Source organism: Herpailurus yagouaroundi, unplaced genomic scaffold (genome assembly GCF_014898765.1).
Source record: "Herpailurus yagouaroundi ecotype Mexico unplaced genomic scaffold, PumYag 186, whole genome shotgun sequence".
Classification (NCBI taxonomy): Eukaryota; Metazoa; Chordata; class Mammalia; order Carnivora; family Felidae; genus Herpailurus; species Herpailurus yagouaroundi.
In genome coordinates this window covers 3571944-3588449 of record NW_024412417.1, presented here as the reverse complement: position 1 = coordinate 3588449, position 16506 = coordinate 3571944, and the positions used below count along the sequence as shown (strand labels likewise).

The 16506-nt window shown below is 38.5% G+C and overlaps 1 protein-coding gene across 2 annotated transcripts in view; it reads right to left on the bottom strand.

The window, feature by feature from the left end:
- NECAB1 (N-terminal EF-hand calcium binding protein 1) overlaps positions 1 to 16506 on the bottom strand; it is a 195655-nt gene that overhangs the window by 75602 nt on the left and 103547 nt on the right. The window lies entirely within an intron of this gene.

The window sequence follows — 16506 nt, the reverse complement described above, 5'->3', positions numbered from 1 at the left end:
TGCTGGAGGTGCTGGGGTGCTAGGGCCTGCACTCCTGAGGCAGTGGGGGCGGATAGCCTGTGGCCTCCCACCCACCCCAGTGTTCATGCCAGGACATTTTGCACAGAACACTGGGTCTCTTTTTTCTTGACAGAGGAGGGTAATACCCGCCCAGAATCACACAGCACTGCACGTAGCATGGACCATTTGTTTTTTGGTGGTGGTGGTGGTTTTTTTGAGATTTAAGCTTTCGCTTGTGGGGAGTGAGGGTCACCCTCAAGTAAAACAATAATAGTGAGATTCAGGGACTTCAGAACCACGGACACCTCTGTTCAGAGGGCAGATAAGCCAGCCCAAGTTCTCTTTCAAAGAGAAAGGGACTCACAGCTGGTGGGCTGAGTGCCAGGACCCCTCACCTTGTAGACAAAATCCGGCCATCAGTCTGGGGAGAGTATATCCAGGACAGTGGTGGGGCTGGGTCTTGAATGCAGGTCTGTACCTAAAAACTAAGGGAAATGGATCATTCCCAAAGGGGCTGAGGACGCCTACCCCTCGTGAGCGGTCATTGGCAAGGGAGCAAGGCTGCCCCAAGAGCCACACGGCAGCTGCCATTCCTCCGGACCGCAAACCATGCTCAGCATCTGCTCCCACCAGCTGGCTGGCGCCCCCCCACCACGGCTGCTCTGAGGGGCAGAGGTGGGCTCTGTTTATGAGGGCCGTCAGACCACCCAGCCGAATCGCTCCTCGGCACCAGATGCAGCCTTTGGCCGAGACGGAGGCGCTATTAGCTGGTTAGCTAACAGGTCAGCCAGCCTGGTTTCAGAGACTAGCATTGCCTTCAGACTGGTCTCGTCTCTTTTGCCTTGATGCGGGGTGGCCCAAGATCCCAGGGAACTCTGGTGTCATGCCCAGGAGCACCATGTGTGGCAGCTGAGGTTTGGGCGTCCTCAGGAAGGGTCTGGCTACAATTGTGGTAAGAATGGATGCATCAAGGAAGGCAATGAGGAAGCGAAGCTTTGGACGACTGGTGGGGCCGTCATCGAGAGCGGCCTCCAAGGAGAGTGGTCACAGCACCTCAGTCCATCGTGCGACATTTAGAAACACTTAGTCCCTGGGCAGGCCACAAGTTAGAGGTCACCCATCTGGCAGATTAACAAGAAAGCTACCTGTGCCTGAGACGGTGCCATCTGCCGGGGGAGGGTCATGGGGGTAGGATGCAAACCACACTACGTTGTGTTCTTGCACATGGCATGAAAATAAGGCTGGAGAGAGCCCAGACTTCAGGAACTTCTGCCCATAGCATGTGGCACCCATGACCCCTGTCCACATGCTAGGGGCCCAGCGAAGCCACACTGGACGGTTGGTTTTGTTCACTGCAGCCACACAGGGACAAAAGGGATTTTTTGCATTGCAGAGATTTTATATATATACATATACATATACATATACATATACATATACATATACATATACATATACATATTCATATACATATTCATATTCATATATCTATATTGTTTATAATGAACCACTCTCAATAAACATTATTCTCACTACAAAATAAAAAAAAAAGTTAAAAGAGAAAGTATTACAATAGAACTGTAACCAAAATACATTAAAAGATACACAGTATGAATGCACATAAATTGTGACAGTAACAACATGTGGGTGGGAGGAGAAGCTAAAGTGTAGAGTTTTTGTATGTGATTAAACTTATCTTTTTAAAACAGACTGCTATAATTATAAGACGTTTTATGTAAGCCCTAAGATATCCATCAAAATAATACCTATAAATGTTACACAAAGAAAAAGAGAAAGCAAAGCCTATTAATACCAAAAAGAAGTCAAAAAAAATATAAGGGAAGACAGCAAGAGGACAAGACAGACAAAGGAACAAGGCTAACAGAAAACAACAAAATGGCAATAGTAAACCTTTCCCTATCAATGATTGCTTTACATATAAATGGATTAAATTCCCTAATAAAAACGCATAATATGCCTGAATGGATTAAAACAAAACAAAACAAAATGCACAAATTGCTCTATAGGAAACTCATTTCAGTTTTAAGGACACACATAGGCTGAAAGTGAGAAGATGGAAAAATATATTACAGGGAAATGGTAACCTAAAGAGAGGAGTGGGTACACTTACACCACACAAAGTAAACTTCAATTCAAAAATTCTCTCAAGAGACAAAGGATATTATACAATGATAAAACAGTCAATCCACCAGAAAGAAATAACAGTTATAAATTGTATATGCATTCAACATCAGATCACCTAAATATATAATGTAAACACTGACAGAACTGAAAGGAGAAATAGACAAAAACATAATAATAGGACACTTCAATAACCCACTTTCTAAATGGACAGAACACTCACACAGTAAGGAACCAGAAGATCTGAACCACACTATAGATCAAATGGACATACAGACATATTCAGAACATTCCATCCAACATCAGGAGAATGCACAGTCTCTTCAAACACATAAATATTCTCCAGGGAAAATCATATGCTGGACCATAAAAGAAGTCATAATTTTAAAAAGATTGAAATCATATCAAGTACCTTTTCTAACCACAATGGTGGAAATCATTAACAGGAGAAAAACTGGAAAACTCACAAATATGTGCAACTTAACACATTCCTGAATAACCAGTGGGTCAAAGTAGAAATTAAAAAAAAAAAGTGAGACTAATGAAAATAGAAACACAATATACCAAAACTTATGGAATGTGAAAAAAAAGCAGTTCTAAGAGGAAAATATGTTCTTCTAAACATCTACATAGAAGATAGATATCAAATAAACAACCTAACTTTGTACTTCAAAGCGCTAGAAAAAGAACAAGCTATGATTAAATTTAGCAGAAGAAAGAAAATAAAGATTAGAGCAGAGATAAGTGAAATAGAGGATAGCAAAATAATAGAAAATTAACAAAACTCAGAAATGGTTTTCTGAAAAGAAACAAAAGTGATGAACACTTAGCTAGTTGAGAGAAAGAGAGAGAGAGAGAGAGAGAGAGAGAGAGAGAGAGAAGACTCAAATAAATAAAACCAGAAATAAAGAAGAGACATAATGGATGTCACAGAAATATAAAGGATCATAAGAGACTAGTATGAATATATGCCAACAAATTGGATGACCTAGAAAAAATGGATAAATTTCTAGAAACATACAACCTACTATGAATAATCATGATGAAATAGACATTCTCAACTGGTCTATAACTAGTATGGAGATTGAATCAGTAATCAAACACCTCTCAACAAAGACAGACACAGGTCCGGATGGCTTTGCTGGTGAATTCTACCAAATATTTAAAGAAGAATTAACATGAATACTTCTTAAACTCTTCCAGAAAACTGACAGCTAGTGAACACTCCCAATTTTATAAATTCAGCTTTAATGCTAAAGCCAGACAAGGATACTACAAGAAAAACTACACACCAATAGCCCTAAAGAATGTAATGCCAAACTCATCACCAAAATACTGGCAAACCAAATCCAACAGCACATTAAGAGGATCATACACCATGACTGAGTGGGATTTATCCCTGGAATGCAAGAGTGGCTCAACAGGAAAATCAATTAATATACCACATTACAGAATAAAAGATAAAAATCACATGATAATCTCAATAGATTTGAGAAAACATTTGAATAGATTCAATATCCTTTCATGATAAAAATGCTCAACAAACTAGAAATACAAGTACTCCACAACATAATAAAGACCATACATGAGAAACCCACAGCTAAAATCACACTTTATGGTGAAAAACTAAAAGCTTTTCCTGTAAGAGCAGGGACGAGGCAAGAATACCAATTTGCCACTTCCATTCAACATAGTACTGGAAGTCCTAGCCAGAGCAATTAAGCAAGAAAAAGAAAGAAAAATATCCAAATCAGAAAGAAAGAAAGAAGAAATACCCCCCCTGTTTGAAGACCATATGACCATGTACATAGAAAGCCCCAAAACTTCCATAAAAATACTGTTAGAACTAATTCTTTAGTTCTAACACAAACTCCCTAAGATGGTAAAATACGAAAACAGCACACAAAAATCAATTGCATTTCTATACACTATTAGAAAAGGAAGTTAGGAAAATAATCCCATTTAAAATATTATCAAAGAGAAGAAAATATTTAGGAGTAATCTTTTTTTTTAATTTTTGAATTACATCCTAGTTAGCATATAGTGCAATAATGTTTTCAGAAGTAGATTCCAGTGACTCATTCCCTATGTATAACACCCAGTGCACATCCCAAAAAGTGCTCCTTAATGCCCCTTACCCAGGTAGCCCCTCCCCCCACCCACAGCCCCTCCAGCAACCCCCTCCAGCTTGTTCTCTGTAATTAAGAGTCTCTTATGGTTTGCCCCCTCCCTGTTTTTATATTCTTTTTGCTTCCTTTCCCTTATGTTCATCTGTTTTATACCTTAAATTCCTCATATGAATGAAGTCATATGATATTTAACCAAGAAGTTTAAAGATTTGTACACTGAAAAGTATAAAATACTGATTAAAGAAATTTTAAAGCAGATACAAATAAATGGAAAGATATCTCCTGTTCATGGGGTTAGAAGAACTAATATGAAAATGTCTATTCTACCCAAAATGATCTACATATTTAATGTAATCTCTATCAAAATCCCAAGAATATTTTTTATGAAAATGAACAATCCTATAATTCACATAGAACCACAGGAGACCCTGAACAGCCAAAGCAATGCTGAAGTACAACAAAAGTGGAGGCATCATACCTCATAATTTCAAAATATCTTTAAGAATTACAGTAATCAAAACAGGATGCTACTAGCATAAGACAAGCATTCATAAAGTGGAATAGAATAGAGAGCCCAGATGTGAATCCATGCATATCTGATCAACTGATCTTTGACAAGGAGGACAAGAATACACAATAGGGAATGAAGTATTTCTTCAACAAATAGTGGTGGGAAAACTGGATATTCACAATCAAAAAGAATGAATTTGGACCTTGAACACTCCCATGTTCACTGCAGCACTATTCACAATAGCCAAGATATGGCAATGACCTAAATATCCATAGACAGATGACTACATAAAGAAAATGTGGTATATACAGACAATGGAATACAGCCTTAAATTTAAAAAAGAGGAACTTCTGTAATACGTGACAACATGAATGAACCTTCAAGATAATATGGTAAGTACAAGAAGCAGGTCATGGAAAAATAAAGACCGCATAATTCCATTTGTATGAGGTATCTAAAATAGTCATATTCAAAGAATCAAAGAGTAGAACAGGGATTTCCAGGGGCTGGTAGGGAAGGTGAAATGGAGAGTCACTAACCAACAGGCTCTAAGTCTGTTAAGCAAGACGAATAACTCTAGAGATCTGCTGTATAATGTTAGAAATTATAGTCAATAATAATGTATGGTACATTTAAAAGTTTTAGAGGACTGATCTCATGTTAAGTGTTCTTACCACAGTAAAATACATCAATAAATAAGTAAAAATAATAAAGTTTGAGAACCCTGAGAAAAACAGAAACTTTTCCGAACCTCTGTTTTCAAATAACTCTTACCACATGAGTGTCTTTTTTTTTTTTTTTTAAACAAAAGCTTTATCTTCAAACTCACTGACCAATCTTTGGAAAAAAAAGGACAAGATAAAATGTGTATATGAGTACCTCTTATTTACTGAATATCCCTTTGTGAAGGTGCATTAAAGAAGGAAATAAAATAAAACCACCTGCTTTTGCAGTATAGATTAAAAAGCATTCATTCAACAAACACGTAACATTAACACACACAAAACATAAAGAGTGCAAACAATGTTTTAGCCAAACACTAAATACACATAGAGCTTATTAAATAGGGAGCATTCTCAACATCAGTTAAGTGTGTATAACTATTAAAAAGTCTCATTTTGAATGAGAGAGATATTTAACAACAATAACAGGGTATATATAGTCTGATATGTGGAAAACAAAATTCAGTATCAAAAATCACTAAATTTCATGAGCAATCAGCTAATCAACCAAAGACTATGCATTATAGAGCTGGAAGGGACCAGTGAGTCTAAATTTCTCATTTTCAAAATGAGGTTCAAACATATTAAGGATAATTTGCTTGAAATCACACACCTCTTCTAGACTAGACTAGAATACAGGTGTCCTTTTCCTTCTGCCCCTATCAAAAAGTGTTTAAGCCACAGAAAGCCTCTTGATCATTCCTGACTCATTATTAAGCATCTCTGGAGAGAAACAGCAAGTTCCAGTCTCATGAGGCTATGAAGGGCAGAGGCTCTTGATTATAAAATCGCACCCTTAAGAGCACTGTTGGAAGGAAAGCTTTTCAGAACAGAAAATAAGCAATTACAAAGGAGGAAATACATCATCTAAATGGCAGCTGAACTTCTCTTTAAGCGGACAGTAGCAAAAAGACAGCATAATTTCTCGAGCAGAGACACTTAAATCACATCAGCATCAGGTTTTTCTCAGAAACATTTACAGCCTTCAGGTAAGGATTTATGGAAGCCTATACTGGAATTAGTATCTCTAGGCTGACAGTGATTTTATTTATAATTTCCTATTCCTCTTTCATATTTGATAGGTTTTTTGTGTTCTGTACGGAATCACTCAAAAACTTTAATACTGAAATGTAAAATTAAGATTCCAGAAGAAACAAATATATGTTATACTCACTATCCGTCAATCTACTTGTCACCCCTGAGATAAAAACATTCCGATAAGCATAATGATTAAAGTACATTTATGTTATTAAAACGTATCAAGGAAATGACGGAACAAAATTAATTCACTTATTATGTAAACAATAAAAAGCAAACTTCAAGTAGGCACTTTGAGCTTCAGGCTTCAGGTAGTATAAAAAATGAAAAGACTAAGACTATGATAAAACTCTGATAGGAATCTTGATTATTTCTTAACAAAAGGATTCATTTTAATCAGAAGCTTAGATTTTGTTCCTTTGCCATGGCAACAGATGTAGAATCATGTACCTGGAAGGTTACAATGATAATCTTCATTATGCTCACAAAAGGCTCTGTGTTAACAGTTTAGTGATTGGACTGGAAGGAACCAGTTTGAATATTTCTACTCAGTTCTACGTAGTATTTTTTTGATGCTCATGGAGGATGTGATTCTATGGACAGTCTTGGCCATTAACTCACAGTATGACTTTAAGTCCATTAACTCCTCTGTGTTTTTTTCCACAAATCTGTGGGAACATTGGTCTCAGTTTTCATCCCAGAACAGGTTAGGTCTGTATTCACTGGTTTATCTAGTGCTGAATGCAAAGAAAAGAACGACTTTTTTACTTTTTTTTATCAGCAGGTGAAGAAATTCTCTCATCATGCTCTACCCTTCTTGTCATATGACCTCAAAAAATGTCAACATGGGGACACTCAGAACACACAGAGTCATGGTCATTCTGCTCCAGGCATCCTGATATTTGACATGGTCCATGAATGTTCCCGCTCCAATATAAAAGGATTGAAGTCAGTTGCCTCCCTGTTGAGCAACTATTTTCTCATTGAAATGAAGAAAGTGAGTCTGTAATATGAAACGTGGAAACTCTAAGAAAAGCAGAAGGAAGCTTTTATTTCTTCTGATGAGGGATGGTGCCTTCACAGCACCTCATTAAATACTAATGTGGTGCTCAGAGATTGTGGGTCCTGTCCTTTGACTCTCATCAGGCCTTCAACCACCTTTTGCTAAGTTATTAGATAACAAAGGCTTTAGGTCTTTTCCTTCCCAGAGACATCTGCTTTTAAAAACTTGTAAACACTGGACTCTTATGGACTGAAAAGTCTTCGAGACTTAAGAGAAATGGGTATTTGAAGGTGGATGTTTCAAGAATTCCTGAATCCTTGCCCGTGCTCTGAGATCACATTCTTGTGGTAGGTGGAGGTTCCCTGAGAACAGAATCTGTTCCACCTGCTGCTCCTTAGGGTTCCTCTGCAATCCTTCTGCCACTTTCTCTATAGGCTACTCCCAGTCACTGATTGAGCACAGGGGAAGTTCAAGAACTGGGCCATTTCTGCCTGATGTGGGGCTCCCTACTGGCCTGGTCAGGACTTTCTTGGTGGCTCTTCCTGCCCCACTTTCATGTTTCTGTCCAGATGTCAGACTGGCACCACAGTCTGAAGGTTCTTCCCACAACTCCTGCTTCCTCTTCCCTTTTCCCTTCACAGAGAATCTCTTGAATTCCTAATTCCATCTTGGCATCTGCTGAGAATGAAAGCAGACTCAGTACTCCATGAATATTTGTTGTGCCAGATGAAGGAATCTCAAGATGAACCAAAGGAACTCTTAGGGGAGGTGAAGAGAGTGGTGAAAACTTAGATCGAGCACCTGTAATTTGCCAGGTGTTCAACTGGGAGAGTCTTGGTGCAGTTGGGCTAAAAGAGAAGTTGAGTTAAAGTTTTCTCAATGATTGATATGTATTAAATGCTCACTAAATAGTAGCTATTCCTATTAATAAGAGTTAACTGGACTGTGTAGCAAGGTCATGTGGGTAGGAGATACTGAGCTCATGGAAGATGGCAAAGAACCAAGCACAAGAAGAGGTCAGAAGTATGAAAGCAGCATGGTCCAAGCAGTACTCTGGGCTCAGCCACTTGGCACAGCGGAGAATGCCCTGGGAGCTCTGCTTCTATTCAAGTTTGGGGCCTTCTAGGAAATGTTCAGCTCTAGGTGGCCCCCAGTACTGAATTTGTTCATTTTTCAGGGCTCTGTGGTTTTATAGGTTTCTAAATGGTTAATATCATCTCTGATTTCAGCAAAGCCGGGGCGGGGGGGGGGGAGACCAGTAATTAATCCATTAGTGGTACTACTCCAGGTCTAAAGACAAGGCTATATTTTCAATTTGGATTTGGGGCCCCAAGTGGAAATGGGTGGAAGAAGGGGTGAGAGCACACTCTTGGGGTAAGACCCTGACTCCTTCCTATCTGAACTTATTCTCAAAGAGTACTCCCAGGCTCGGCAGTTAGCTTTTCCATCTGCTTAAAGTGCAACTCCATAGTTAAGTGTGTGATGGTGGGCTTTTCTCAACTGTAGTTCGATTAAAGAGACTTTCCAGATGTCAGATATCATGTTGAGGCCACACTCTTCACCTCCTAAGAGAGCATCGCCCATGACTAGGAAAATTCTACAGAATACTACACAGGATACAGAGCCTACAGAAAAACAAGCATCACATCCTGTAGCAACAGTAAATACAAAAAGGAATATTTTTTAAACCAACTGATTGTTCTCAAAGCTATCTAAATCATCTGTCAGCAGTAACTTTCAGAAGGCAGCTCCAGATTCCTTAGTAAATTAACCCTACAAGTGAAAGCAATCCTAATTCATTACACGCCGGTACACTTGCCACAAACATAATTAGTTTAGTCTCATAAGAGCATCATTTTTGAGAGGTTAATAAATCCATCCATACTTTCCCCAAACTCCCAGGGGTCAACTTTCACTTGTCCATGGCTTATGTATGCTGCTGAGTTTTGAAGTGCTATGAACTTCTCAAAGAATTGGTAGTTGTTTTATAAGTTAGTACTGCATTTCAGCATTGCTAAAGCATACAATCTGATGGTCTGAAAATAATTAAAAGATCTGTTTACCATACCATATATTATGGCATATCCATCTTAATTCAATCTGCCATTGAAACTCTTAGGGTTAGATGTGTTTAAAAATTCAGACTTTTTCAGAATCTAGAAAGCGATACCTGAGATATACACGCACACATGTAAAATACATTCATCACATATATAATACCCCCCAGCAGAGTCTGGGGTAATATGCTGTAACGACTATATTGATACCTTTACAGCATACTCCTGAGTATTAAAATAGGTTTTATAATCAAATGGATTTTGATGCTAAGCTGACCAAACAACAAGAAAACCAAAGCATTCCGTTTTCAGAACTTCCTGGATTTCAGAATTGCACAGAAGTGGATCTGCAGTGAATTTGCATCCTAGCTCCTCCTCAAACAATCCCCACAAGAACTGTGGGGACAGAAGATAAAGAGCTGCCAGGGATTCAGCTTGAAACTGAAATAGGGGACTTTTATTGCTATTTGCTCATTCTTTAAGACTCATTTGCAAACTGTCTCTTAGGCTGCATAAAATACAGAGTAGCTACCTAACACTTTGGGTACAATGAGTAATGTGGAGGAACTGTTCTCTTACCATGACCAGCTCATTGAGCTTTATTTGTGCCTCTGATTTGCATGATGAAAGTGGAGAACAAGAAAGAAAGAAAACAGCCCCTTCCAGCCACTACCCTCTTTCCTGTGGCCACAGAACCATTCCTCATCATAGTCCCCTCCTCATAGAGGCTGAAGATCTGATTATTTTACATTAAACCTTGTGGGGTAGCGAAGGGGATCACATCCTTTCCTACTGTTTCTCTGTCACATCGACAATTGCTTTGTCTGCCAGCTGAAAAAGAGCCTGTAACAACAATGCTCAAGACAGTAGAGTAGCCATTAACAAAAATGTTTTATCACATCACTTCATTGGTGGGCAGGGCTAATTTTTGTTCCCTATTATGTTTCTTTTGGCACATGACATCTGGCAACACCCTGAACCTGGCAGGTGCTTCTTGTGTGTTTATTAAATTGGACTGAGAAAGCATGTTGCCCTCTCCAAACCACACTTTTTGTTTGCTTATTGCTTTTCAAAAGAGGACTGTTTCCTCAGTGTTGAGGCAACTCTGAATCTCTTCAGGATTCAGAGGCATTGGATTCTGCTCCTGGAGCTATTTATAACTGTGGGTAGGCAGGTTCCACATCCCTCCTTTGTGCTTCCAAGGGGGCTGTAGGAGTATATGTTCTGTCGCTGCAGATGATCTGTTTTGATCATATTAATGAGGAGATGGCTGACTAGGAGCTGTGTTTCCTTTTCAGTTGTTCCCCTATATTGTTATGAATTAATTTCTGTTGGATTTTGCTAATTTTGCTACTGACAGACACTTGTACCTCCATACAATCGTGTCTCTGCCCATAAGCCACAGTTTGGTCTGTCACTCAAAGATAGGGATGTACCTCTACGTACTCGCCAGACAGGATCCCCTAGAAACAAATCCATCCGTTTCAACTCTTCATTTGGTTTTTGTAAGTCAGCTGGAATGCGGATCCTTACAATGAAGGAAAGTTTAATGAAGCACGCTATCCGTTAAAAAAAAATTCAGAACGCTAAACTTGTATTTAATTTCTTTGGAGGATCAACATTCCAAACGTTTATTTAGATCAGTCTTTGTAGAAAGACTAACCTAAACAAAATCTTATTTAGATTAGACCTTGTAGAAACAAAATGTTTTGATTGTTGTTCTAAGAAATAACCCACATCTGTATAAAGCTCCAAACCACACGCACAGCAATTCTGTCCAATAACAAAGGCTGAAACTTGGGAAAGGTCCCAGAAGTAAACTGATAACTAGTCTCTCTTGACTCCCTATTATGAGCCACATGTAGTGACAGACACCCTGTATATGTGGTCTCATTTAGTGCTCTCGATGTCCTTGGGAGGGAGGTACAGTTATTCACATCTAGCAAATGAAGAAATGACAGTGCAGAGGTTAACTTGGGCATATGCTAGCAAGTAGCAGAACTTGGATTCAAATCAAATTTTACCTGATTCTAAAATTGTTCTTTCTGGAGACATCTCCGAAGACAACCCGATTTACACAGTTTGGGGGAAAATAGTTTTCCATATGTTATTGTAGAGGGGTGACCAATGCAGAACTCAAAGGCAGAACTGACAAGGAAATAAAAGTAGGTTTCCTTATTTTCTAGCATTATGTATTTCCTTACGTACCGTGGGAATCAGGCTCTCATTATAATAATCACTAAAAATATTTATGTGGGGGAAAAAGTGTTTGGATCCATTAAAAACATAACATTATCAATCCGATTTATATATATGATATGATATTTATGCCACGTCTTTTTCCTCCTTGCTCTTTACATTATTGGCATGAAAATGAGGCTTCTGTTTCTAAGAAACTCTAAAAATATTACTCACCTGCACCTACCATGTTCTGCCACATTATAATCTTGGTTACAGCTCTAAAAATGTCAGAACAGAAGATCGTGAACTGAAGATGTGTCATAGACAAACACATTTTAAAGGCAAGCTCAACATAATGGACTAAGGAATAAAAACCCAACTTTGAGAAAACTTGATGCTGGCCTACAATTTAAAAAAATAGCATTATTTATAAAATACAAAATTGTGTGAGAACTAGGATTAAAACTAATTCCTTTCTTTTTTCCAGTCTTCCCCAGTTGGCCACAAGACACATCTGGCCCCTCGCCGAGGACCCTGACTTCTCTGGCACCAGTGAAATCCAGGCAGGCTGGGTGGGGTGGATAGTTATCTTTCCAAGAGTTGGTCAATTCAAAAAGAGTATGCCGCTGCCCTAGGCACGCAATCATTCCAAATTTTATGAACAGGTTTTTGGTGGAAATTCTGCACACCTGTTCCCTCCTCGCCTTCTCCCTAGTTCCTTAGAATGGGCAGTTACTTTGGCTAACTTGCCCAGAACTGGGACTGCAGGCACTGAGCCCCTCTCCTCTTCCAGATGATTCATGATCAGCAGTGATTGACAGTATAACCTCACCTCTGCAGTGAATGAATATATAGTCAAAAAATTATACTGAGTAGCTTAACTAGCCCTAGCACTATGAGAGACTTCAAGACAGGAGGGTGACAGGTACATAAGAATTGATAGAAGCAAGCAGGGGGACATACAAGAGATGCTTTGAGAGCACACAACTCCTCTTGAGGGGTAAGGAAGGCTTCCTGGGGGAAGTGACATTTAAGCAGAGTCCTGTAACATCACCAGAAATGTTACAGGACCAACCAGATGAAAAGCAAGTGGATAACTGGAGCCCTGAGAAAGAATCTGTGGAGGTTAAAGGAATTCATCCACTCGGAAGGACCACTACATAGCAAGGCCCACTCGGGGGAGAGACCATGAGGGATTCAGAGAACTGTAAGTAGCTAAGCATGGCTGGGACAAAAGTCACCCAGAACTGGCAAGAGGACTACAGGAGGACTACAGAGATGAGCAGGGGTACTTGGTGGGCAAGGAGGGCCCCAGCTTCGTTGGATCTTAGGTGTCCTGGGCAAAGCATCAGAACTTTTCTCCTGAGGTCAATGGGGACCCATTGCAAGGCTTTAGCCATTTAGGTTTTAGGGTAAGGGGAAATCTTATTTTGGGGAAAATATTTCTCATCCTGCAGGGTGGAATGTGATTCACAGGCAACACTGGAAGCAGAATAATGAACTCTGTGTCTGTGGCAAAGGATCCCGGTGAGAATCATGGCGGGTCTGCCTCACACAGCCTAGACAGGAGTAGAGAGAGAAGACAGACAATGGGTGAGAGCAGTATTAAAGAGCTAAAATTGTTGGAACAGAAGAATGATTTGACCATGGGGATTAAAGAGTGTGTCCCCTTCAGATCTTTGTTACCTTCCAAACCTAAGAACCGTCCGTTTATTTGGATGATAGCCATATGGGTGATTTCTTTTTCATTTATAATGTTTATTTATTATTTTATTTTAAATATTGTGTGTCTGTATGTATGTGTATATATATGTATACACATATGTATGTGTATACATATATATTATACATATCATATATATTATATATATATGATACATATATATGTGTACATCATTATATATATATGATACATATATATGTAATATATATTATATATTATATATATATATATAAAGGATATTTGATAGGTGGGATATTTAGTGATTTAATTTTTTTAAAAGCCAGAAATCACGAAGTTAACAAACGTTTGCTAGAATAATTATTGCTCATAGTTGACTGAATCATGAGATAAATCGAGACACATTTCTCTCTCATAAGCAAGATAACACCTGTGAGTTAACCTCTCACCTACCACAATTTATTGAGATATTGATTTTCAGATGATGTAGAAAAATGACAGGACTATGTGAGGAAGAGTGATAACCTATATATTTTGATATTCCCAAGAAAACAAAGAAAAGTCTTTAAATATTTTCTGGACATTTTGCATCACTGTGGTTTTGTTTGTTGTTGAAAACCAAAAATTCTTGGCCTTTGTCCACTACTTCTGGATCGTGTAAAAACATACACCAATAGGGAAACACACAACGCTGGCAACACTAGCTTTGTGTTTCTTAATTCATTCTGTTAATAACCAAAAAAGAATGAGATCAAGAATGACATTTTTAAAAATGAGAAAAATTCTTAGTTCCATTATATTGTTTTTAATGTGGAATAAGTAATGCTTGTTGAAAATAGTGGTGCTTTATAGAATTCATAAAAATGATTCAGATTCACATACACAAATACGCGTAAAATGGCATAATATACACAACTTTTCTTTCAAGGAATAAGGATCAATATTATGTCTGACGTAAACATTATCCTCATTTTTCAGGTCACAGTTGGGAAATCAAATAAGTGTTTGAAAGAAGAGCTCACCGAATTGATCCCCACGTAACCAACTCCATTCTGTCAAATTTTCAGTATCTCTCTGCTGCTTAATGATTAAACTCTAAATTTCCCAAATTGCCTTTCAGCAAATACCCACTGGCATCCAAAACAGTGGGTATTTTGAAACATCCAAAAGTGCTTCAAAAACACCGTGCTTCCCAAATTTCCATGAAAATGCATTGTGTTTCTCGTGTTTGTTTATGTTACTTGTTTTCCTGAAAGTGACTTCCAGTCCCACTATATTCTACCAATCTCTGCCCATAGATCTGCTTTCCATCCTTTGGCATACTGCTTACATGCATTTACTCCTTGATAACTTTCCAGATTAGGAGGACAAAGCGATGCTTTCCTATTTTCTATTCTTGCTCTAACGAGTTTGAACCATTTCTACCAAATCTATTCCAAACTCCACAATGCAGATAGTCCTGGGTTACCCATTCTGCTCTAGGGTGAGCCTCTAGAGAACACTGCATTGCAAAACTTGGATTCCTTTCCATTTCCCAGCATGGCATTTCTGCTGAATCAGTGACCGAACTGAGCCTTTCCTAAGAGACGTGGATTTTCCATCATTTAAAAAACTGGAATCTTTTCTGAAAGCTGATATTTTTGAAATACTTCTTTAAAAGCTTTTTTAGAATAGCCACCTTTAGTATTAACTTAAAAAATGTGTTCTCTTCTTACATATGTTTTAGCTCTACTGATACCTATTTCATGATGTATACACTTGTATATGTGGGTTGAGACAGCCTTCTAAAGATAAAACATATATGATTCTATTTTCCAGTATTTGTAATATTCAGCGAAGACAAGGAACAGATATGTAAGCTGGGTTTAAACATCAATTTGGCTTCTTTCAATGGAGGTAGATATTAAGAGAAAAAAGCAGATAAAGATTCCCTTCCACCACTCTATCTCAACACACACATACACAGTTAAAAGTTGACTACTATTGGTGATTTTAAAGATATGAATGCACTACACCGTATGGAAAGCAATTTGACAATAAATTTCATATAAAAAAAAAAGATGTGAACACATATTTTTTGATTCTGCCCTTGTAGAAATCGAGTTTAATCCTCTTTTCCTAGTGCAGACTGGACTTTCTTCTAGTGAACAGAATGTGACAGAAGTGACGAAGTTACTGCCATGGTTATATTATAACTTTAGTCTCACTCTCATCATAGTGTCTCTGTCTCTTTGCTGGTCTCTCTTTGTCTCCTCTCTTTTTTTTTTTTTTTTAAGATTTTTTAAAAATTTTTTAACGTTTTTTATTTATTTTTGAGACAGGGAGAGACAGAGCATGAACAGGGCAGGGTCAGAGAAAGAGGGAGACACAGAATCTGAAACAGGCTCCAGGCTCTGAGCTGTCAGCATAGAGCCCGACGTGGGGCTCGAACTCATGGACAGTGAGATCGTGACCTGAGCCGAAGTCGGACGCTTAACCGACTGAGCCACCCAGGCGCCCCTGTCTCCTTCTCTCTTTATGAGGACTTGCTCTGGAGAAAGCCAGCTGCCCTGTCACAGGAGCACACCTGTGGAGAATTTCCATGATGAGGAACTGATTGTGCCAATAGCTGCTAAGAAGTATTCCTCAAGCACCTTCAGATGTTTGCAGTTTCCAACTCAAAATCTAACTATAACTTCATGATAATCGGAGTCAGAATCACCCACTTAAGCAACCCTTAGATTCCTGACTCTCATAAACTGCATGAGTTAATTGCTACTTTAGGGGGAAATTTGTTACAGAGCAGTAGATAACTATTACAACCAACAAGTCCTAAAATATCTTTTTCTTTTCTCTCCAACCAACCATGATTGTTGTTATCTTTTCAAGAAATTGGCTACAAACCACCATAGCTTCAAGCCTAGAAGGTCTAGGAAGAAATTCACAGGGTATTATTATGAGATTTTTGACCTTAAGGGAGTTAGCTAACTTTCTTTGGCCTCAGTTTCTTTACATACTTCAAGGAACAAAGCAGAATCTACCTAATAAAATATTAGGATTAAA